This window comes from Lissotriton helveticus, chromosome 12 (genome assembly GCF_964261635.1).
Source record: "Lissotriton helveticus chromosome 12, aLisHel1.1, whole genome shotgun sequence".
In the NCBI taxonomy this organism is placed as follows: domain Eukaryota; kingdom Metazoa; phylum Chordata; class Amphibia; order Caudata; family Salamandridae; genus Lissotriton; species Lissotriton helveticus.
The window spans coordinates 385,559,528-385,582,880 of NC_136073.1; positions in this window are offsets into that span (position 1 = coordinate 385,559,528).

Genomic DNA, 23,353 nt, shown 5'->3' on the forward strand with positions numbered 1-23,353 from the left:
GCCGATGCCGCCGGTGCGGGGCTCCCATTGCTGAGGGAGAGCCCAGCAGGCACCATCCAGCAGTAAGGAGAGGGCGGAGGGGGGCTCGGGGCACATTGCCGGTGTTTGGTGAGCCTAGATAGGCTGGGGGCATTTCCTTGATGCCTAGCCCCCGAGGGGGAGCTCCAACGACCCCCCCACAGTTGGTTACAGAGCCTGCTTGGCTCAGGGGGCATATTTGTTTAAGAGCCTGTGTGATTTTTATCTGATGTGTTTTGACAATACAAAAGTTATTTTAATATAACCTTGTGTGGAGTTCCTTTTGTGGTGTGCCTAGGATGTTGTTTCTGTTGTGTGCTGGTGCAAATGCTTAACACATTGCCTCCGAGTTTAGCCTCACTGCTCGTGCCAAGCTACCAAGAGGGTGAGCAGGGGTTATCTTGGTGTGTGACTCCCTCGCCCTGACTAGAATGGTGGTTTCTGCCTGGCTTTGGCGTCAGCCTTAGCCTACCAGAAATAGCCAGTTCTAACAGACTGGGACATGTCCCGCATTCCCTCATGCTCTCCGCCATGGAGCTGATGCCACGGTCTATGTTGCCCATGTTCTGATTTAAGTGCCGCATCTGTCTCTGTACTGGTTGTATGGCCTTCCCCTGCAGGTGCTGCACTTTCACCATGGTGGCCTCCAGCCCGCCCAAGACCCCCTCACCCTGCCGAGTTGTGCTGCTCTCCCGCACCTTACGGCGTCTTGCACCTGTGTGCACACCCTCGGACGTGGACTGCAGCCCAGCATTGGTTGCCTCCAGTGTAGCCGTTGTGGTGTCAACCTCCCTTTCGTCGTCAGAGGACGTCTCCATGACAAGGAGAGGTGGTACAGCATGCCTCCTGGGCCTTACCACTACTCATGAATTTGAGGCTGGTGAGGCTGACTGTGCTTGTGAGTCCTGCTGTGGTGATACATTCAGCAGTGGTGATGATGGCTGTGCAGTTGTGGCTGGCTCTGGTGGTGAAGCTGCCTGTGGTGTTGGTGCAGGTGGTGGTTCAGTGCTGTGGCCTGCACTTGTGTGGGCATCTTCAGACGTTCCCTTACGGGGTGCCCTTCCATCCTTTTCCTGCGCTGTCCTGCACGATGACTCTCCTGTGGACAGATATGGACATTAGCTCAGTGGTGCTGCAACCCTGTATTTCACTATTAAATTACAATCCTCTCACACTATCTAAATGTCCTTAACTGCTTCTGAATGATGTTTGTGGCATGCCTTGTTGTTTTGTATGATGACTGTCATGATGGGTGTTTCAATGACTACCTCTCCCATGATGCTTTGCTGGTGTATCCCAAAACCTGTACTGGAGTGTGAGTCACACACTCCCATTGGGGAAGGGGGACAGGGAAGGGGGTGGGAGGATTGCTGGGCATGCTCCATACCTACCTTGTTTAGTTGCATCTCTAGCTGAGCTGTCAGCATCCCCGATCCCAAACACACTCTCGGGCTCCAGGGTGGACTCCACCAGCTGCTCCAGGTCAGTGAGGGCAGGTGTCCTTCTCCTTCTTCCCCCTGTGGCACTGGCCTCTTTCTTCTGTGCTGCCAGCTTCTTTTTGGTAATGATTCTGAGATCATACCAGCATTTTTTTTAAATAGTCTATCTCTCGTGGGCTCACACCCATGGTGTTAACCTTCGCCTGGATTTCCAGCCAGGTCTTCCATTTCACAGCCTCTGCTAACTGCAGGGACTGTTTCCCAAAAACCTGGGTGTGGTGTTTGACCACCTCCTCCACGAGCACCTGAAGCTCACTTGTGCTGAACTTCAGTTTCTTTTTCTTTCACCTCCTTCCCTCTGTGATTCCTGGGATGCCATCATGCAGTTCTGCTCAGCTCAGTACAGCCAGTGGCTCAGTTGCTCACAGCTCTCCAGAAGGTTCCTATTGTCTGCACCTGCATGGGTGTGGCCAGTTCCTGGTTGTGGGGTGGGGTGTATGCACAGGATTGGTTGGTTCCTCAGTAGCTTGGTTGTGGGATGGGGTGGATGCACATGATTGGTTGAATCCTCAGTTGCTTGTATTCTGAATCTCCGATTCAGTATTTACCGATTCGGTATTTACCGATTCGGTAATTCCCATTCATTCCTATGGGCCTCCAGGCCCTTAGGTATGAATGGGAATTACCGATTTGGTAAATACCGGTAAATATCAATTCGGTAAATACCGAATCGGTAATACCGAATATTACCGATTCGGTAAAATATACCGAATTTTTATCTACATCCCATTTACCGATTCTGAAATACCGAATCGGTAAAATTCGGTATTTTAGAATCGGTACATAGAAATTAGCTAAATATGGCCTAATACCTTTTTTCCTTTGTGTTTCAACAGAAAGTATTAGCATGGTGATGTGTCCCACAAGGCAGTACAAAGTACATCCATTTTTAACCAGATTCTGAAAAGAAATCTGGAGACCTTACAATCGACCCTTGTGCAATATATTGTTGACTTGCTTGTGGCATCAGAAATACAAGAAGCTTGTGCACAAGACACCGTTGCCTTATTGAATCACCTGGATGAAACTGGACACAACTATCTCCAGGAAAACTGTAGTACTGTCAGAGAGAAGTTTAATATCTGGGACACATCATTGTGAAAAGATCTAGAAAGTTGTCATAAGATAGAGTGGAAGCAATCTTACAGATGAATCCACCATGAACTCTGAAGGAAGTCACAATATTTGGGGAATGGTTGGCTACCATAGACAGTGTATCCCAAACTTTTCCTTAATGGCAAGACCTTTACTAAGGTTGACTCGTAGGGACATGTTAGATCCGATTCCATGGGACAATGACTGTTCAAATGTTTATCTAGATTTAAAAGGCATGGGTGTTCTCTCTCAGTGTAGACGCAGATGCACGGAGATGCCCGAAAACCTGTGGCATACTTTTCTACTACACTTGATCTCTTAGCTGCTGGTCTTCCTGGCCTAAAAGCGGTAGCCGGGGTTAGCACTAGACTGGAAAAGAGTGAGAACATAGTGATGGGTTACCCCTCAACTGTTATGGTCCTACACTCTGTGGAGCTATAGTTGACAAGAACGAAAACACAGTACCTAACCCATAATCGTTTGACAAGATGTGAGCCAACCTTTTTGTCCTGTGATAACGTAGTTCTTAATAGGGCCCATGTGCTCAATCCTTCAACATTGTTCTATGTAAATGATGGTGATTGTGATGAAATGGAACACCATAGCCTAGATGTCATGGATTTATGCACCAAACCAAGAACTGATAATAAGGATGCACCCCTTATTGAGCACGATCATGTACTCATTGTAGACAACTCTTGTTTAGGAGTTAAAAATACTACACTAAGAGCAGCATATGCAGTGTGCACAATAATGATGTTATCAAAGCTTCCTGGCTTCAAAGAGTTACCTCAGCACAAGTTGCCGAATTGTTTACCCTTACCAGAGCATGCAGTTTAACTGAACAAATGAGAGTCACCATTTTTACACATTGCCAGTATGGGTCTGGTGTCGCCCACGACTTTGGGAAACTGTGGTCACAGAATTTATTCAGGTACCCTGGTCTGGAATGGGATCCACATCAGGAATCTGTTGGACACTTTGCAGTTACCAAGGGAACATGCAGTGGTTAAATTTGCCACTCATCAAAGTGGCAAAGTTTACTCTGCCATCGGCAACAGACATGTGAATTCAGTGGCACGGTATTGTGCTTGGTTTATTGGAAATTCCACATGTGAGTCCAAGGAGGAGGGTTCAGTCACAATGTTGATGAAAGTCATTGACACATGGGATACATTAAAATGAGGGCAGAAAAATGTTTTAGAAGCAGAAGTGAGCAGTTGAATGAAAGCAGCCTGCAAGAAAAATGCAAATGAAATTTGGATGTCTGCTGATTGAAGACCAGTGCTGCCTGATAGCTTTTTGTATCCAATGACATGTTGTTATCATGGATACACACTTTTAGGAAGGGGTTCCCTAGTGCGAATCTTTAGGCAAAGTTGGTACAATCCCAGATTTCAGATGTTGAGTGAAGAAATATGCCGCCACTTTGTCAATTGTCAACAAATGAATGCACAAAAAAGAACACACTTTTAACTGACACACATAGGGAAATCAGGTGGTTCCTTCAACAGGATGCAGTTGAACTTTATCAAAATGCCAGTTTACCACAGGCTGAAATACATTCTACTCATTGTGTGCATTCTCTCAAGATGGGTGGGATCGTACCCAACAGTGAGAAATGATAGCCTCACTGTAGCAAAACTGTTATTATGTGAGTTGCAGAGGCGTAGCACAGGTCCCCGCAACCCCCGCAGTGTGGGGTCCTCTGAGTTGCAGGGGTCCCCCTCAACACAGTACTCACGCCTAAGAGCTCCAGATTAAATCCAAAGCAGGATCCCCTCCGTTTACCTTGCAGGGGGCCCCCTTGCAGGGGGCCCCCTCAACTTTTGTTATGCCACTGGCAAGTTGATACCCAGGTACAGAATGCTGATTTCTCTTAAGTCAGATAGAAGAACTCATTATAATAATGAAAATGATCTGCACAACATAAAATATTGAGTAAAGATTACACTGCAGTTACAGACCTAAATCTTCTGAAATAATTGAACCGGTGCATGGAACTATTAAGTTTTGATTGGCTAAAGTCTGTGCTTCAACTTTCCTGACTTTGCAGGATTCACAGCCTTGATGCTAATAAGCATTTGAAGTATTCCATATAGGAAGATGGCATTGTCCCACGTGAGATTCTCATGGGCAGCTCCATGAGAATAACAGCTGTCCCCACAAATGCTCTCTTGAATATCACTGATGATAATATTTTGGATTACTGCAAAGGATATGCTGATGTGGTCCTTTCTATTTCATATTGGTTTCCAGCAACAACATAAGAACCACATCAAGAACAGTGCAACGGCCTCAGTCCTGATGATTGGGTCATGATCAAAAAACCTGTTCAGAAGACTTGTCTAGAGCCCAGTTGGAAAGGCCCCTTCCAGGTCATTTTGATGACAAACACTAATGCTAAGTATGCTGTAATTCCAAACTAGGTTCATGCCTCATACACCAAGAAGGTGAGAAATCCAGAAGAAGCAATCATGGTCTATGATCCTGAATGAAGAGCATTGGTGACTGCACCAACACTCGAGAGAACACCCAGACCAACAACACCATTGCCTGTACAACAACAAGAGGAAGAGAGGGGTGAAGATCAACAAACTGAATAGGAAATTCAAGTACATGAACAGAGTGGTATTGAAGTCTCTTACAAAACAGAAGCAGAAACAAATCCTCAGAACGGACGTGCTACTGAAATTGTGCCTGTACACATAGAAGATCCAGGTGAAGTAACGAGTACTGGATCAAGGAGAGTAAATTGACAAGCTGAATGACCATAAAACCATGCACATAGAAATCTGAGTAGAAGCTTGCCAATAGCACTATGTCTGAAGAGTCTAGTGATGAAAGTGGAATGAAACCAACTCAACAAACTCTGTGAAGATCCAAAAGAGAGAGGGTGCTGTGTCATAAATACTCAGCAACTGAGTGGTCATACTACCTAAACACATCATTGAATATTACCTTGGACGATTTGTGCAGAGTTAACCCTGAACTGCTAGAGCCTCCTTGAGAGCAATCTGAACACTTGACAGGAAAGAATTTGAAAGAACGGAAAGAAGAAATGCTAAAGAACTCATTGATAAAAACAAATTGTACTGTTAGACCTTTTATTTTAGTCTTTTATTTTACAGAAGATCAACCTAGGCCCAAGTGAACAGTAAAAGATTAGAGATAACATTTTAGAAGAACACTGTGGAAGGTTTAGGATTGTCTAATTAGTAACTGAACTTCTAAAACGCGAATGTCGTCTAAGTAAGCAAAAGAAGGAATATAACTGCTGCATGAAATTGACAAAGACAAATGTGTTGCATAAAAAATGAGTGTAAATAAATCAAATGTTCAATTTTCATAAAAATTGGAAATAATGATTTTTATAGTACTAATATGATTTGCTTAACACCAGAGACAGAAAACAAAACAAGTAATTCTACTAACACACATATCTACCTTAGAGTAGAAGATCAATTTAAATATTGTTTTGTAAGTTACAAGAAAAATAATTTTTCCACTAATATTTATTATAGGTTAGTACAAGAATGCACAAATCCCATGGATGCCAAATACTATTATGTCTGTGTACACTTAGCAACAACACTTAGCAACATCTGTTTCAGAAAAAGTAACATACTACCACATGCCTTTGTCTTATTCAGTTTGATGCAGCATCTTACTTTCATCAGTTTAAAAAAAGGACATTTTGAACATTCTATTGTAACTAAGATCTGATACTTTGTAGAGTTCCTTTGCTAGAAAGCATAAATGTACACCTGCAAGCAAACAAAATGGATACATCCTGGTATTATTTCTTTTCACACCGATCTATAGATAGTGTTCAAGTATACAAAAATAATCTAACATACCTAATGGAACCAATGGAGAAAATATACATAAGGGCTTTAGAGGAAAGGTACACTAATAAGATATAATAAGTAAATAGTTTATCCTAAATTAAGATTAGAGAGCCAAAACAATGGGAAATGTTGGATTTACATAAGAAGAACACCCAAACAAAACAGACATGTAGGAATTAGTAGTTGCGAACACACATTTGAGCTGACAGGAGGAACTTGGCACATTTTTCAAGGAGAAGAGAGTGTGATCCCTGGGGTTTACTACATCTGCGGACAAAATACTTATTTCCTGTTACAAGCATACTGGGAGGTTATTTGCTACTCAGGCATAATAATTCCAAAGATATATGATGTGCAAAGCATAGACGCATTACCAATGACCCCATCACATAGACAAACCAAAATGTATAAACTGGAACAGGCTAATAGGGTATATATTTGGAGTAATCCTTCCACCTGTGGGCATCATTCTAAATGGTAAAAAGATTAGAAAGTTGGCTACCATTGATGACAAGATGATAATGAGCACATCTGGAGCTTTGCTTATAATTAACACTGGGTTAGTTGCAATATGGTCTATAGTACCCAAAGACCGACTTGCACTAGACAATCTACTCGCAGAGAAAGGCGGAGTCGGCAAAATGCTTAAATTAACTTGTACACATACATTAATGACAGAAGTTAGGAAATAGAAGTTTATGTAAAGAACATTTCAGGTTTAGAACATGAAATACATGAATTGGAAACACTAAGTATTTTTGAAAAGTTTGAGAAAAGAGGGGTAAAGGGTATTTTGAGAGCTATTCTAATGCCAATAATAATTATAGGGCTTGGCCAATATTTCCTTTTTGCTTTATTTATGAACAATACATGTATTTTACACAAAAGACAGGAAATTGTGCAAAGAAAGTTATATGAAATTAATTTAGGTTCGAGGGGGACAATGAATGATAATTACATGAAATCACTAACATTTAGAGGTCTGAAAAGAAAGAAATAAGACTCAACTGATGATAAATGTGCACTCTCAAATGAACTCACATGGAAACTGAATTTATGTGATGGTAAAGATAACCATCAATTGGGGGATTTATGGAGCAGGAAAATGCAGCTTAAAATAATTATCATAATTAACACTAGATATTAACATTAAAATGCTTAAAAGAATGAAATGTAAGATAATGGGCTTTTTCATAAACGTGCAAAGGAATGTGTAGCATGATATTTTTTGTAGTAAGCACTCATTTCTATTGTAATTACATCAGGTCAAACTAGGCCTCCTTTACCTTTCATCTTTCTATATTTTAGTAACATGTCTTCTTTATTAAATACTTTTATTATATTCATAAATGATTCACACTTGACCTGGCTCTTCGAATGACCACAACGGAGCTCCTCACACCCCCTCTACCAGCGCTTTGAGACCCTCACAGGTGAGTAGTGCGATTCACAAACCTTGATTGATTGATTGATGGATTGACACTCTTAAACATGTCATCTCTGTAAAATGTGCTAACTTTAAAATGTATTTCTTCTTTTCCTAAGATACTTGTTCTCATTGTATTTTGTTCAAATTCTAGCTGCCACATATTTACAATGCTGAATACTGACTAATGTATTAAACAATAATGCTTACATCAAAATGTGAAGCGTATAACTCAATTCTGTAAGTTGCAACTAGACTGTTTCTGCCTTAGTATAGTTCATTATTACGCAGTGGAATACTAAATAGCTAAAAGTTTAGACTGCAGGGTTCTCGTGGGAACTCAGAGTGAATTTAACACACATGAATGTTTAGCAACTAACTTGGCACTTGTAGATTACACCTTGTCGTCTTCATATGTTTACTGTGTAATGAAGAAAGAAGCAGCAGACCATCAGATGATCCTTCCTCATTGCTTAAAATAACCTAACACCAGTTTAACATTGATACATGTACTTTTGTGTTTTTAATATATATTTTTTCCTAGTTAGATGTATGAGACTTCTACCCCGACTTGTCCAGACTATTCTTCTGTGACCATCTTTTTTTTTCCTTAGCATTTTGTGCTCTCTTTGCTGTGAGCTACTGCTGACAATGATTTCTGTTGCCTACTATTTTGTAGGTGTCTATGTTTCTTCCTTGGTTATGGCTTCTTGTGTGGCTATTTTCTGTGCTTAAATTGAACAGTTGTTACTGCGACTGTTTGCTGATGCTAATACAAGAGACACAGATGAGTTTCTAGAACTACACTCCATGAGGATTTAAACAAACATTTGAATCTATTTCAATGTTCCTTTAAAGCTTGCTCTTTTCCAAAAAGACTCTGTATGGGTTCTGGTAGGTTAGGATCTGCTAGACTAAAATAGGGACTTAATTTCCATTTTGAAACCTGCTGTTATTTTCTTGATTGACTCTAACCATGATTTTCTCATTATTACTGTAAATGGATTTATCTGATTTATTAATTTGAATCAATTAATCAATTTGTATTTGTAAAGCGTTGCTTATTACCGATGAGAGTATCCAGGTGCTGTGGGTAGCTGCTGCTGCTGAGCCCAGTCAGTCAAACAGCCAGGTTTTTAGCCCACTTCTGTAGGGGTGGGGAAGTTCGGAGGTGGAGGGGGAGGCTGTTCCAGGTCTTGGCAGGCAGGTTGGAGAGGGAGCAGCCTCCGCCCCTGCTTCAGTGAAAGCTCAAAGTGGGGGCCAGGGAGAGGGATGCAGACTGCAGATGTCTGACGGGTTGGTTGAAGCTCCGCCTGTAGTGAAAATAGGGTGGTCCTTCCTTGTGCAGGGCTTTGTAGGCATGGGTCAGCAGTTTGAACTGACACTTCTTGTGGATGGGGAGACAGTGGAGTGTTCTGAGGTGAGGGGTAATGTCGGTCCACCTCAGGAGGACAAGCCTGGCTGCTGCATTCTGGATAGTCTGAAGTCTATTTAGCAGCTGGGTGGTAACCCCAATGTATAGGGTGTTGCTGTAGTCCAGGCGACTGGTTACAAGGGCCTGAGTGACAATGTATCGGGTGCTGATGATTAGCCACCTGAAGATTTTCCGGAGCATGCAGAGAGAGAGGAAACAGTTGGAGGACACTGTGTTTATCTGTTTTTCATGGTGAGCTTGCCATTGAGTATAATGCCAAAGTTCCTAGGGTGTTCTGAGGGTGTGAGAGGGGGACCTGCTTCTGCTAGCCACCAAGAGTCGTCCAACGGGGGTGCACTGCTTCTGAAGCTGAGTACCCTGTTTTGTGAGTATTGAGTGTGAGGCAGTTGTTGTCCATCCAGCAAGTGACGCTGATCATTCACCTGTGGAAGTTAGCTTTGGTGTTCGTGGGGTCTGTGGATAGGGAGAGGATGAGCTGTGTGTCATCAGCATATGATGTGATGAGATCTGACCAGAATGACCAGAGGAGCCATGTATGTGTTGAACAGAGTTGGGCTCAGTGAGGACCCTTGGGGAATGCTGCCGATGATGTTCTTTGGCCCTGAGGTGTAGGATAGGAGCCAGGCGCTCTGGGTTCTTCCGGTGAAGAAAGATGCAATCCATATGAGGGTATCCTTTTGGATCCCCATCTGGTTGAGTCTTTTTTAAGAGGGTATAGTGTGACACGGTGTCAAAGACTGCTGAGAGGTTGAGCAGGATTAGGGCTGTTTTTTATTTTTGGTCTAGGAAAGGCCTGATGTCGTCTGTGGCTGTGAGTAGGTCATTTGTGAGATTCAGTTTGATTTTTCCCCCCAGAACTTTTGCAAGGAAAGAGGCAGAGGTGATGGATTCATTGAGGATTGAGGTGAGTTCTTTGCTGATGGCACTGTTCCATAGGTTGAACATGTGGTGGGGCAGGGGTCTCTGGGTGCTCCTGAGAGGATGGAGCTCATGATAGTGGCGGTGGTCTATCTACTGAGATGGTCCCACGTTGTGATCCTTGGGTTTGAGTTGGAGTCAGTTAGGTTGAGAAGGCTGTGGATACTGGTAATAGGTGGTTGGGGTCGAATTGTTAGCAGATGGTGGAGATTGTGCTGTAAAAGAAGTCTGCAAGGGTGTTGCAGAGCTCCTGGAGAGGATGATTGTGTTCTCAGATGCCAGGGGATGTTAGAACTCTTTTATGATGCTGAAGAGTTCCTTTCTGTGGTTGAGCTGGCTTCGAGGCAGATGGTCAGAGAGTCCTTTTTTCGTTTTCCCCAGGAGTTTGTGATATTTGTTGAAAGCCAGTTTAAAGTAGGCTTATTCGTTAGGCTCCTACCTGGCATTGCCAGATCCTTCCCAGTCACTTTCCGTGCGTTAGGTGGATTTAAGTTCTGGGGTGAACCAGCTGGTGTGTTTGGTGGGTCTGCCTGGTTTGGCGGGTTTGAGGATGGCGACAATGTTGGTGCATTTAGTGATCCTTGAGTTGAAGTTTTTGACGGCTACTTCAAGGGTGAAGTAGGCATCAGGGGCAGAGGCAGTGAGGTTGCAGGTTCAAAGATTTTTGGTTACCTCGTTCCAGCTCCTGTAGGAGGTGCTTGTCTGGTTGGAATTGATGTTGAGGATTGATGTGATGGAGAAGTGGACTACCTGGCCAGTCTTCTTTATCACCCACACTGTTTATCAGTGACTCATAGATGAGTCACAGATGCTGCAGATGAGATGACTAATATTGACCAAAAATGAGCTTTCATAATTTTTTCTGTTCTCATAACATGGAATCCCTTGACTAATGGAAAATGTTAGGAGAGTATCTCCATAAAGGCTAAATTGAAGTACCATAAACCAATAAAGATGTTAAGCTATGGAAAAGTAATTGTTTACCATTTTGATTCAGTGAGCATGAACTGCTAATATCCCCTTCTTCAGATAAGGGTGAAAAATAAATTTCCTTGTTGAAGGTTTTTCCAAGAGTTGAACCACTTATTGAACAGAGTCAGCACCAAATTAAAATGTTTCCTAAAGTTTATGCAAAATCATGAACATTTTTAGAGGCACCAAGACTAGAATGACTCATTCTGCAAGTTCTGAATTAAATGAATGTCTGGCTTGTTCAGTATAGCCATTGTTTTCGCTTCAGGGACCTCATGTGGCTTTTTTCTTGAAGGATAAATTACTTATCTTCAGTAATGCCTTATCTGGTAGAAACATGATCTAGCTACAGATTCCTAATTTCCCAGACATCAGACTGTATCCATAAGATTTTTCTTTGAGCAATTCCCCTGCACGCCAGTTGGTGGTATCAATCAGCTCCACCTCATGTAATCGGCGTTGTCTGCACTGGAACTGACATCTGCATCTCCTATATAGGCACCTCCTTGGTGCGCTGATGTAAGTACTTTTCGTGGTCCTAACCAAACAAAAACAAGAACTTTTGTAATGAAGGAAAAGATCACTGATAAGGTGCCCAATTTTACTTATTTAGGGAATGTTTTTAATAACAAACTGAATTGGACAATCTGATTGTGGCTAGGGCCCAACACAATAGTAGAATAGTAGGGGGGTTGTTCTGCTTTGTTTGCAAGCTGGGACATAAGCCGGTAGCAGAAATGATAACCCTATACAAATCAAAATGCCTGTCAGTAGCTACCTCTGGGGCAGGAGTATGGGGACATCATAAAAGTAGTCAGATACACATTTTGGAAAATACATTTTTAAAAAGATTATGGATGATTCCTAACACCTCTCCTACACAATTTTTGTCACTTAGAAGTTGGGCTGGATTTTGTGGAAGATATAATAAATATCGCCCCACTAATTTTATGGGGAAAGGTTTGGACTTACTATTCTCTAGGATTATTCTCAGAGACCTTGAAAATGCTCTGGCTATCCCCTGGCTTTGTTATGTTAAAGATACTTTTAACAAGATTGGCTTGGGGTACTATTATGATAATCCTGATTGTATTCAACCGAACATAAAATTGATTATAAAAAACGCATATAATGCTGAATTAAGTAGATCTAACCAGGATTGTGGAATACTAAAAACTGTAGACGGATTCCTAACCATCTGCAATTTTACTTGTCTTTTACTACGCATGTACAATGGCTTTTTTCCTCATGACTAGATTTCGTCTTTGCAGGCTGCACTTTCTTGCGGCTTTTCCCAAACAGGCAAGTTGGTGTGAGAGACTGACTCCCAGTCCTTATAATTATTCAGCCCAATAAAGCACTATGCACTTTTCGAGGGCACGTTTTATTGAGCCAGTTTCAAAGGAAATCGGTCCCTGTTCTTACCAGGAGGGTTTAATTACTTGCGATCATTATCGACTGCTGCATTTTGCAGCGCTGTGCTTAACTTCATCAGAGCTGCTTTATCAATTAGGAAACTGTATGATTTGCAAAAGGAAATCAAGTTTTAAGTGATTTTACAGTTTTACATATTTTGTAATAATGTGCTGGAGAATGTTCTAATTTTATTAACATACAACTTGTGCTGGGGAGCGAGATCCATGGAGCAGGAGATGCTTTCTAAGTTAGCCAAATTGTACTCTGTTTTAACATTTTAAACCTTGAGTCAATATATGTATTTTGTGTCTAATCTTTGTATAAGTTCTTTTATGAATGCTTAATTACTCTATGTATGCCAAACATTTATGATACGAAATAATTGAATACAGTTTTTTGACTTGACTTGACTTTTCAGGATTATCCACCCCAAAAACTTGGCACCAAGAAGAATACTGACATTGGTGGGTCTTTAAGACACTAGGGCCCTAAAAGGGAACAGCCTGACCCTAGAAACCTGTCCGAAGCATGGGGAGGATTGGTGGGTTGATAAAGAATCTACAACTAGAACAGCTCTCTCCCAGATAAGGCTTTATTGAAGGTAAGTAACTTGTCCATCTGATAGAGACATCTAGCTGCAAATTCCTTACCTTTAAATAGATACCCAAGAGATTCCATCCCTGGAAGATGGACTGCAGACAAGTTTACACCAGAAAATCGTGTGGGACTGATAGGCCATAATGACCATCCCTGCGGGCTTGCCTATCCAGACAGTAATGTTTGGTGAACACTTGCATGATTGTCTATGTTGCTGCATGTCTTGGACAGGAACACCATATTGCAAAGCAGTGGTATCAGCCTTAGCTTTGGTAGAATGAGCCCATAAGCCTTCAGGAGGCTGCTACTTGGCAAGAGCATAGCAAATGTTGATGCAGAGGACAACCCACCGGGAGATGCTCCTATTCTGCACTGCATGACCTTTTTTTTGCTGCAATGTACTCCACTAAGAGTTGATTGTTCATCCAGAAATCTTTTGTGTGGTCAAGGTAGAACAACAATGCTCTTTTTGGATCCAGGCGGTGAAGTCACTCATCTTCTTTAGAGGGATGAGGTGGAGTGTAGAAAGTGGGCAAGGTGACAGATTGCCCTACATGAAATGAAGTTACCACTTTTGGAAGGAAAGAGGCCCTAGTGCGAAGCTCCAACCTGTCAGGAAATATTGTCAGAAAGTTGGGCTTGGACGATAAACGCTGCAGCATGCTCACCCTCCTGGCAGATGTAATTACCACTAAGAAGGCTGTTTTATGGTGAGCAGCCAGAGGTGGCAATTATACAGGGGCTCAAAAGGAGCACATATTAGGAAAGTGAAAACCAAATTAAGGTCTCAGTGAGTCGTAACAAAAGGGGCTGGTGTGAACATATGTACAAGGCCTTTCAAAAATGTATGTACGATGGGTGATTTAAATACTGTGGATTGACCCGGCAGCCTCAGGAAGGCAGACAAAGCTGAAAGATACCCTTTCAAGGTGCCGAGAAGCAGAGCCCTGCTAGGCAAGGGACAAAATAAAAAGCAAAATATCAGAAAGGGAAACAGAAAGAGGGTCAATAGACTTTTATTTACAATATATTACACATTTGTTCCATCTACAGGCATATACCATTTCACTCCAAAAAGGGGAGCTCAAGAGGGAAGATTAACTTGCTTGCCCTCCACTCAATATTATTAATATACAGAAATCTGGTTATATGTTACACATATAAATTAAAGTTATAAGGGAGTCACACCATCTCTTTCTGGGTGAGACAGGGTTTGATATTGAATTATATCATATACCTCCATATGTGTCTTTTATATAAAAAACAACAATACAGGCCCGGCCGTAACCCACCAGACTACTCATCTAAAAAGTCGGGTGGGTCAAGGTTTCTGTATATTGATAAACAGTCTTATACCTGGCTGCCAGAATACCATTTTAGACTACAGGAGGAAGGTCAAAAGCTATCTTCAGCTGCTGCTCAATCTCCATGCAAGAAGGTGCAGAGTTAACAAGTTCAGGTGGAGGACCCTCCCCTGCTGCTGCAACAGAAGATCCTTCTGAAGGAGCAGCCTGATCAGAGAATCTAAGTTTATTTGCAGAAGCTTGAGATACCAGACTTTACATGCCGAGTTCGGAGCCATAAAGATGTTTTATGCCTGGTCGTTCCTGATTTTCTTGAGAACTCTGGGCAGGAGCGGTATGGGTGAAAAGGTGTACAGGAGGATTGAGCTCCACTTCGAGAGCCACCTTGGAAACTCCAGCATGCAAAACTGCTGACATTGTGTGTTCTCTGTGGAGGCGAACAGATATAATAAGGTTCTTCCCGCTGTTGAAAGAGACCTAGCACCATCTCCAGATGGTGACTCCACTCGTGATCTGCTAGACATCAATGGCAGAGTTCGCCCACCCTGACATTTACGCTACCTGCAAGGTGTAAAACCACCAAGGTTATTCCCTGCTGTTCCAGCCAAATCCAGAAACAAAGTGCCTCTTGGCAAAGAGCCTGCGCCTCCACTCCAACCTGCTTGTTGCTGTACCACATGAAGGTGGTGTTGTCTGTGAACACTTCAACTAGCCTTCCTTTGATGGAGGGCAGTAAGGCTTTCAATGCCAATCGGACCACATGGATTTCCAGCATGTTGATGTGTAGTCCGTATTCCACCAGAGACCAGAGTCCTCTGATCTCCACTTGTCCCAGATGGCCACTCCTTCCCTGAAGTGACACATCTGCCACTGCTGTGAGATCTGACTGGGGAAGGTAGAGGGGTCTGCCACTGACCTATCGCGGTTCGTCAGCCACCACTGCAGATCTTGTGCAGCTCCCTCTAAGAGCTGGACCATGTCAGAGAGAATGCAGCACCCACTGGAACTTCAGGCCCCACAGCAGAGCATGCATATGCCATCTGGCATGTTTCACTAGCAGGATGCAGGAGGCCGTGAGGCCCAGCAGCCTCAGAGTCATTGTCACCGAAATAAAGGATAGAGGCTGAAACATCAGAATTGTAGCCTGGACTTACTGTTCGGGAGGATAATCCAAAAACTGCACTATATCCAGGACGGCTTCAATGAAAGGGAGCATCTGAGTGGGAGTCAGGTGTGATTTTGACATGTTGATAGTGCACCCCAGCGAATGCAATTTCTCACAGGACAGACTTCCACCTGGGGAATCGCATCATACAATATTGTCCCTACCTAAATGTGAGATCCACTTGAGGTCTGTATGAGGGGTATTTCAAAAGGTACATTACATCACAAAATCTCACTACATTGTCACAAGGCAGGCATCTTTTGAAATGTTCGAATGTATGGATGTATATTTATTTGTATGACATAACCTTTAAAAGTTATGGTCTTGTTTCTGAGCAACTTTATGTAGCTTTGCAATTTATTTAAACTTTACAAAGTTTACAAGGTTTAAAAAGGCAAGGTGGAGAAAACATGAAATAGGATGATTTGCATAGGACGGTAACATTACAATCATAACCGAGTATGATGTTTGTCAGTGGTCCCCAAGTTCACTAGGGATGCTTCAAAAAAATTGGCCATTCCTAATTGGAGTACTGCCTCAGGTACTGTGAAGGCCATCATGCACTCCATTAATGGCAATGTGGTGCACTTATGAACTATACTTATGCCCTGCTGATTCCTGGTGGAGTGTGGATCACCTATTATAAAAGATTCATTTTATTTGATGGTAAGTTTCATTGACTGGACTCTACTTTTTCATGCAATTTCCAACAGACAGATCCTGAATTAGGCTGTGTTTTCAGAACTATTTTACCCTTGAATACAAAGAGTTTTCATAAACAAAAATGAAACACTGATTAGCACAATCCAATTAAATCATAAAATAAGTGGAACGATGCTCAACACAGACAAAGTACCCAATTAGTCTGTGCCATTACCCTAATTTACAATTATAAGTTGGGAATCTAAATATACCTGAAAGTAAACAAAAAAATTGATTCTAATTAGAAGGAACACTCGCAATTAAATGTAAGGACCTTTGCACAACAAATGCTATTTCAAGGATTGTACACACACACACACACATTTTTTCAAGCAAACTAACAACCAGCCAGCTCATTAAATCCAAGCAGTACATATGGTGTGATAATACACACGAATACAGATGCATATGACGGCCTATTTAGAAGAAAGTGCTTACCAGTACATAAATTAACTGGCCAGAAATCAACCAAGACAGATCTACTTACCCAATATTTTGATGATCGAAATAGTCACGCAAATACAGCATTAACACAATTAATAAAACACGCAGACAGAAGAGATGTTCATTGAAGTTTGCGTGTAACACATGTGCAAATAAAACACTATTACATTAATAGATACAGGCAGTCTTTAATCAAATTTAGTTTTTTTCAGATTAAGCACATAAAAACATGAGCAAGAATAAAACATTAAAAGCACATTTTAAAGAACAAACAAGGCCGTAGAGTTAAAAGATACAGACTATGTTTAACAAAATAAAATAAACGGTACAGAAAACAGAGAATGTCGGGATGATTAGAAAAGTTTTACATTTTCAGATGCTGGGGCAGAATTATTAGAGAAGCAGAGCGGTAGCTGTGAAAGTCTCTATGCACTACAATGGAGGTGCACCGGTGCTCCTAAAGCTGATCTTACAACCCTGTTGATGCTGCATCAATTATGAGTGTGTACCTAAGTGTGGTTTTGTATCTAAATCTTTACTTTCTCATAAATCTGATCTACACTTCCAAAACCATCCCCACTCTCCTTATACTGTTGCACCAAGGCGATGATTTTGCACCTATGGTTTCGAAAATACACAGTGCTACTTCAATTGACCCAATGTGATGTTGCCATAAATGTGGTATTTCCCCTTAATGTGATATGTGCTCTGACAAGGTTTTCCACACTCACAAGCACATTGAATCTTCCTTACCCACAATACCACTGGCAGTTAATTGTAGTATTTAACACTTCATATATGGGAGGAAATAGTGATTTTCATACACATTTGAAGCTAGAATGGCAGTGTTAGATCTGGCATCATTGGCGTGAGTCTCCCTTCCATTTTTGACGGATTGCCTCCTCTGTTTTGAGATGTTTTGCTGGTTTTATGCTTTGGGCACAGTGCCACTGCTAATAAGTGCCACAGTGCAAGTGCTCCCTATATTAAATTAATGTACTAATTGGTTATTCCATGATTGGGTTATTTGATTTACCTGTCAGCCCCTAGTACAGTGCACCATGTGTGCCCAGGGCTTCTAAAACAAATGTTGCTAGTGTATCTAGATTAGCTTTATTGTGTAGTTAATAAAAACCATTACAAAATATAGATACGACAATGTGTTAAAAAAGCAGAAAACACCGCTGTGTGGAGATTAAAAGTTAATAAAATAAAGGTGTCTTTCAAGTTTAAAAGTAAACATGTTGTTGATTCAAGTCTTTGCCAGTGATCGTCGCTTTTTCTCAAAATTGGCAATAAATGTAACTGCTCTGGAAATAAATTGTGGATCTACTGAGCATAAGATTTGTAGAATCGCAGACCGGCAGGTGTGGATTCCATATTCCTTAAACTTGGCTTTTAACCAACTCCGACGTTCCTGAATCAAAGCCGGGCAAATACAAATCAGGTGGATGAAGTCTTGTCTTCCTGCGCCACATGGGTCACATTCCTCACGTTCTTGGGGCTTCCACTTTGGTAGATCAGAACTTGTTGGGAAGCTACCCAACCATAAATTGATGTATTTACGTTTGATGAATGGCGAGAATGCAGGGTCAAGGTAGGCTGCCGGTAGAGGTTTTTTATAAGATTGAATTGTCATCCAGGCGTGGCTCCGTTGACAAAAAGTTAACTTATCGTTGAACAACAAGTGCCTGTTGGCGGCCTTCTTTACCAACTGTTTGAAAGATTGTACTGGAAGCTTGGTTTCCCAGAGTGCAGCCAACTCAGTCGATTCTAAAGACAGTTTAAGGTACTTGGCATAGTGGGAGTTGGGACTCTTGTGTATTGTTTCCCACATAGCACGATAGACCGCTATTTCCTGGTTCATCCAGACATCGGACCAAAATTTTATAGTCTCATACATTTTCATCAGCACCTGGGATTGCAAACCAAGATCTAGTCTTACTTGTGCAGGTGATGCATTGCTTGGTAGCGCAAATACAGGTTTGTGGATTTTCATTTGTACTTTGTCCAGAAGTTGTGCACTCTTACCATGATGTAATACACTCCCATAAGCTATTGTTGGGAGTAACTTAGCTTTCATTACTGTTAGCAGGGGGGAGACCAGAGGGCCTTTAAGTTTTGTCGCTAGGCTGCCAAAAGTATGCAATAGGACGGTGCCCTTCTTTTCCATGCTATTAAAATGCGTAGAGAAATTAAGGCGCTTGTCCAATTGTATCCCGAGATACTTGTAACTTTCCACCACTTCCAATTTAACATTGTCTATTGTAAAAGTTGGCGATGCTTTGTGGCGTCGAGTTATAACCATGGTTTTTGTTTTCGTGCTATTTATTTCTAGCAAGTTCTGTTTAGTATATCAGGTCAATTCCTGTAGTAGACGTTGCAAGCCTATTCTCGTCTGGCTTAGTAGAACAACATCGTCGGCATAGGATAGATGTGTTACACAAAGATTACCTAGCCGCGGCGGATGTGCATTAGTCTGGTCAAGGCTTACTGTCAAGTCGGCCTTAAATAAATGAATGAGACGGGGGCCAACACACAGCCTTGCTTTAGTCCATCAGAGGTGCTGATCTTCTGGGTTAAGCGCTGTCCATTGTCGATCTTTACCTGCATCCAGGTGTTAGTGTACAGATCGATGATCGGCGTTAAGATTGAGTCTGGCAGGCCCTGCTGTTTCAGTTTGGCCCATAGTAGTTTCCTACTGACACGATCGAAGGCCGCCTTAAAGTCAATAAAACAAGTGTAAAGTTCCTGATGGTTTTGTAAACTTATTTCAGCAATCAAGCACAGTGCCATTGCATTTACCATTGTGCCCATTCCACGTCGAAATCCTGTCTGATTTCATGGGATTTTGTTGTTTATGTCCGACCAATGTGCTAGATCAGCTAGCACCAGGGATGCGTAGTATTTTGCTTCTGCATCTATCAGAGCTATTAAGCGATAGTTAGTTTGAAACTTGCGGTCTCTACCTTTATAGATGGGATTAATAATAGCACCCCTCCAGCTTTCCGGGACTCGGCCTGAGTTGCTTATTGACCGAAACAGAAGATTGAATTTACAGGCCCAGAACTTAGGGTCCTCTTTATAGATTGCATGCGGGATGCCATTTGGCCCTGGCACCCTATCTTGCATTGCTTTTCTTAATAATCTGTAGTATTCGACAGTCGTCATCTGTCCAGATTGATTGACCCATGCCTTCCTGTTGGATGATCGTCTTGTTGGTGCTAAAATCAGCCATATTTTCCTGGTCTGTTATACTAGTTGTTTCACCTGCAGTTATTGCGGTTGAGGTCTGGTGTGCCGATGATTTAATCGAAAAGTTGTCGACAACATGTTGGGCCCAATCATTTTCAGTGATGCATGTCATCATACTTATAGGTTGTGCTATTCTGTTCATTGAGTTGACTTGCATCCAAACAACCCTGGAATCTGCTTTTTTTATGTTATACAACAATTTAGTCCAGAAGTCGTTGGCTTGGTTCCTTTTTTCCATCCAAACCATTTTCTTGTATAATTTCCTTGTTGTCCGGACTTCTTGCCAGATACTTGGGGTTATCCTTTGACCTTGTGCTCGTCTTGTAAGCTTCTTCAGGTGTTTCTTCATGGAGAGTATAGTTTTTGTGAATCTGAAATCGGTCTTAGGAGAGGTCTTCCTCTTAATGTTGATACTGGTCCTCGGTAGTTTTTCCAGAAAGTCAGACCAAGTTTCTGAGCACAGGTCCCTATCTTCAATTGATGTTTTAAATAGCTTCTTAGCGTCCTGCGCTATTTGGGGTAGTGTGATACTAGTCCACCTTAACCACTTCAGGTTAATTGTTGAAGTTAAGCCTGATATTGCTGGTGCCTTTACGTACCTGGAAGTGTTCAGTTTCATCTCACTGTGTTGCATTGAGTGATCACTGTCTAATGAGCAAATTATTTGAAATTTTTTGATTAGACTCAACAGGGGTAGTGTTACCAAAGTGTAATCCAGGATAGAGCTTGCATTGGGGCCTATATAGGTGGTAGCGGGGGGTTTATCATGGTTGGCTCTTCCATTTATTACACGCAGTCCAAGACGATCCAAGTCCCACAAATGCTGCTAGTGGGATTGCAGCACTGGTTGTGCCACCCACAGAATCAGCTTGTATAGTGTGTCTCAGGCCGGCCATTGCAAGGCCTGTGTGCAGTCTAGCACTGCCATGTCGACTTGGCCAAGTGCACCCACTTGCCAGTCCCTAAACCTTCCCTTTGCTTCATATTAGACACCCCTATGGTAGGCCCAAGGGCAGGGTGCATTGTAAGTATAAGGTAGGACATGCTCTGATGTGTGTAGCATTTTATAATAGTGAATGACAGCCATTTTCGTTTTTCACTATTGAAGGCTACCAGTTCTCATAGGCCAGAATGGGCAGTTAGATTATTTAATCCTTATAATCCTAACTGACTCAGGGAACATGGTAGGAATTCGAATTTAGGATGCCTGAAATCAGAATAATAAAATACATATTTTAGTAAAGTTTATTTTAATATTCTGTGTTTGCATATACCACTTTTAGAAAGTAGGTATTTGCTTGCCTAACCATTTGAGCCTGCCTCTGCTGGGTTTTGCATTCCTTGTCCCGGTGTGTGAGTGACATGGCTGGGGAATTCCAGGAGACAGGCTGGGGCAGCCCATTGGTGAATAGAGAGATCTGCATCTAGATGGGAGGGAGGAGTTGCATCTGGGACCTGAATAGGGCTGGGCCTTCCCTCTACAATACTGGCTCCACCCCCTGTGGATTGTCTGATGTCTCTGCTATACACTGTGAAAGGAGAGGGGGAATCCTGTCAACAGTGTGCTCCAGAGCTGTATCTTCCCTCCCCTGTGCTGGCTCCACTTCCTGTCGGGCGGCTGATGTCTCTGCCCTGCACAGTGAAAGGAAGAAGAGAGTCATGTAAACAAAGTGCTCAGGAACTGGTTTAGACTAGGCAAAGGCCTTTCAGCCTTCAGAGAACAAAGGATTTTGGGGTATAAATATTGGGACCCTGATCCCAAGAGATTAGATCACTTCTGGACAAGAAACCTTTCTGCCCAGGAGAACAACCAAGGAAGCTGCAGGAGTTTGGACTGCCCCTCTGCCAGTGTGATGTTTGCTGGGTTGGGTTGGCCTGCAGTGGTTGCTTCATTGCCAAGGGAAAGAAGAAGGAACTTTGTAACTACTTTCATCTACAGAATATTCTCTAAGGGCTTGAACTGTGTTTGCCTCCTGCTGAAGTCTCAGGGACAAAAGACTTCACCTCCAGCTCCCTCCTGAATGTCCTTGCTGGGAATTCTGACTCCAGTCACTTGCGTGCCGCTCGGAGCTGGAAGCGCGACGCATCAAGAAGAAACTTATCGCTGCCGCAGCTGAAATCATCGCAACGCCGGAGAAGTTAGCCTTCAGCGCATCTCCCTGAAAGCGTGTGTTCATCGAAGCTGCCTGCTGTCGCATCACTGGAGAAGCGTGACGCCATCGAGAGAGTCGCCATCGCATCACCGGAGAAGCGTGTCGCAGGGCCTGACGCGGCTCCAAAGTACAGAGTTGTCGCAAAGCTGCCAGGGCGTTATCGCCTCGTCATCGGATCGCCGCATCAAGGGCGCCATCTTCTCGCATTGCAACCGGATCATTGCATCGCATCAACGCGACATCTTGCGTACCGCAACGGGCCCACAGGCCAAGAATCTACGCATCACCTCCGCACCGGTAAGGCTCACGACGAGTCCCCTACTCTGCGCAAGCATTGAGGAAGGACGCAACTGTTCCCCCGGAACACGGAACCGACACATCTCCCCTTTTGCAAGCCTTTTGTTCACTTTGCATTACACATCCAGGTACTTTGTTGAGAACTTTGTCGCATTTACCAACAACTTGAACTAAGAGACTTTAATCATCCTTTAAGTAATCTTACGTGTGGTATTGTGGATTTTTGTCATTTGTGGTCTTGTGTTTAAGTCAATATAAAGAATACTTATTTTTATAAAACCTGTGTTGTGTCCATTTGTAGTGTTTTCACTGTATTACTGTGTATATTCACAAATGCTTAACACACTGCCTCTGAGATAAGCCTGTCTGCTCGTGCCAAGCTACCAAGGGGGTGAACAGGGGTTATTAAGGAGTGTAATCCCCTTATCCTGACTTAGAAGTAAGGGTCCCTATTTGGACAAAGGTGATAACCATTGCCAACTAGAGACCCCCAGATCTAATAGGCAGTATGGGTAAGGCGACCGTATGCTGTGGAAGTAAGGCACACTTGGATAAATTCTCCTATGTCTCTGTTTTCAAACATACATGCGGTTTGCAGGCTTTCTATGTTGCCAGGTCAACCAGGCACCCACAAGTACAGACATTGCAATTGTTAACTCTCACAGACAAATTGACATCAAAAATTACACGTGGATGCAGAGTTATTTGTTCCTCTTCACTGCAGTGTAGCCTCTGATAGATGGGCTCGCATTTTGAGAGAGTGAAATATTGGGGGATATTCTCAAGAACGTGCGATAATCATCACA